The sequence below is a fragment of the Octodon degus genome, unplaced genomic scaffold (genome assembly GCF_000260255.1).
Source record: "Octodon degus isolate 3935 unplaced genomic scaffold, OctDeg1.0 scaffold00150, whole genome shotgun sequence".
NCBI lineage: Eukaryota > Metazoa > Chordata > Mammalia > Rodentia > Octodontidae > Octodon > Octodon degus.
The window spans coordinates 1,488,786-1,491,811 of NW_004524726.1; positions in this window are offsets into that span (position 1 = coordinate 1,488,786).

Sequence of the window (3,026 nt, forward strand, 5' to 3'; positions counted from 1 at the left end):
TAAGAACTAGTGAGCTGTGACTGCTAGCCTCAAAAGTTTATACATTTACCTTTTAGCTCAAGTGCTCATGCCTTGATTATACATGCTCTAATCTTTCACAAAATTGTTCTTTCCAATAAGATACCCAAACCAAGTAATCATAGAAATAAAATCTATAATTATGCTAGATTAAGATTCTTTTTACTGGGATCCACCAGATTTTGTCTATAGAGATACATATTAAGACCTTAACTAACTGTCCACCTCATATAGCCCAGGTGAGCTGAGCCTTCTTAGGGTTTCCTGCCTCACTGTAAGAGAAGCTGCTCTCACTTTCAGTGGGCAGGGCTGCCTGCATGAGGCCTTAAAACCAAAAAGTTAGACCTTGATCAATGGGCCCAGGTATCTGACACAAATGCAGAAGTTAAAAGGGTTTGCAGGAATAAATTTGTCTCAGTTCTCTGAACAAAATTGCTCAGAAAGTGCTTCATAGTAAAAAGACAAATTGATAAGATCATAGATGTTTGCCTCTCAGTTCAAGGGAACCCATGTTAACTGCCTATATAGGAAAAAAGCCTGCTAAACTTTTAATAGATACTCATACAGATGTGTCAATAGTTACCCAGCTAGTGGCCTCATTTGCAAACTAAAAAGTACTCAGTGCTTTCTATAGGTCCTGTAATTCATGTGACCCCAGTAATAAGAGTAGACCAGTTTATTTGAGATAATACCCAAGAGCTTTGTAAGATTAAAAAAAGGATTAAACCTCACATTTACTATCTCTGCTAATGAACCTACAAAAGTTCTAACTAATGTTTCTATAATTACAAGTTTTAAAAAGAAATTACATTCCAGATACTTCTACTAATGTCTCAATAGCTGTTCGAAAAATGTCAAGTCAATGGTATGTAAGAGGATGAGGTCCCCTAGACCCTTCATCATTTTTATGGGAAGTCATTACTATCTACTTGGTGAAAATCATTTTTGACTGTATTCATAATTATTCTGTTCTGATTATTTGACCCATGTATATTTAATAGTATCTTTGGCTTTGTCTCTTCCAAATTTAAAACTATTACACCTACCCAAGATAACAATGCCTAGTATCCCTTAAGGGACTGTAGGTAGAACCTCGGGAGAGTATCTGACTGCTGATCAACAACTATGACACCTTTCAGCCTGAAGAAGCCAGATCAGCCATCTCCCATGATTCCCTCATGGCAGTTCGAGTTACTTCTTAAAAGAGGGGGAATGTTGCATTTTTATTTATTCATTTATTTATTTATTTTGCAGAATCAAATTGGGGATTGAACTCAGGCCCTTGCACTTGACCAAAGAAGCACTTATTCCACTGAGCCATCTCCCCGGCCCTGAGGGGGGAATGTTGTAGGCAACTGAATTAGATAGAAATATTATAGGTAGTCAGACAGGGCCAGGCCCTCAAGGGGAAAATATGAAAGACAAGGTGACTTTGCAACTTGGAAGAGACAGACACTCCTTATGGGCCAGACATTAAGACAAAAGAAGAGACAAATACAGCTACATACTTCCCTAGGGATCGGCATCAGTGATTGATATTCTAAATAGGTATCAATCACCTTGAAACAGCTCAAATGAGTCACTAAACCAACTCCCAACAGGAAGAGACACTGTCCTATATTCATGCCCATTTGATATGTGACTGGCTTCCCCATTTGGTACTGGATTTAATCAATTTTACCTGAGCAATTGTGCTTCTAATCTCATTGGTTGACCATAGTTTTGTCCTGTTTCATGCTCATCTAAGCAAGTTCTCATGTTCTCCACTACCTTAGATCCTCCTCACCACATGGTGTTCCTCTATAAAAGTCCCTGGAAGAGACTGTTTCCTGGGGTCCACCCACTTGGGGCCCCCTCCTGTACCTCCCTGACAGGAGATTTATTTTCCCCCAATAAATATATTCTACTCATAAAAAAGTCAGTGTAATTTTTCAGTTGGTACTTCATAATAAAAATTAACTGAAAATTTACATAAAATTAATTTTTCTTCCTTTTTTTCTGAAGATATTACTGGTGGATGAAGTCTCTAACACACCACTTTCCACACTATGGTGGCTGTGATCTCAGGGATAGGTAAACTATAGATGGTTTACCCAGGGGAGCAATCCCTGGAGTGGTAGAGCCAAAGCAGAAGTCCAAAGAACACATCTGATTTGTAATATGTACATTCATAAATGGTAAATTATATTTGTATTAAAATATCTTAGTTTCTTAGAACATCTTCTTAAGATCTATAACTTCTATCTTACATAGTTTTCTTGGGTTATGTCAGTTCTCACAAGATTATGTCATTTATTTATTCATGCTATCTAGGTTATAAATCTGGACATTTTCAAGCTGCAAGACTCCAGGAATCTAAGACAAGAAGATGACATATTCAAGCCCAGCCTTAGGAACTTATTGATTCAGAAAGATCCTATTTCAAAATAAAAACAACAAAATAGAAATAGATCAAGAAAGAACTTTGTATGAAGACCTGGGATTAAAACTCTAGGAAAAAAATGAGGGAGGGAGGTAGGGAAGCAAGGAAGGAGGGAAGGAAGAAGGAAGAAAGGATGGTAAGAAGGAAGGAAGGAAAGAAAGAAGGAAGGAAAAGGGAAGCAAAGAGTGAGGGAGGCAGGAAGGAAACAAAAAATAAAAAGGTCTTCAAGCTGGATTCAGCTCAGTCAATCTAAAATGAAAGATGCTAAATTACATTTTAATGAAATGAGACAATTTAAATTATCTTTAGTCCCAAAGGTCAATACATCAATATCACAGTTGATCTTGTACTACTCAGCATCAGCACCTAGAAACTTCAGGAAAAGAATTAAATGGGAATAAATAATGGCCCAAAAGTTTCCAAGGTAATATTTATTTATTTTTTTTTTTCTCAAAGTTTTATTGACAAACAGATAGAAATGAGACAGTTTCAAATCATATCGGAAGGACAGTTTCAACAAATAATACACTGCATATATTCTTCTTAGTGGTTAATTGCTGTACAAGATGCGGACTTGTGATCCCAT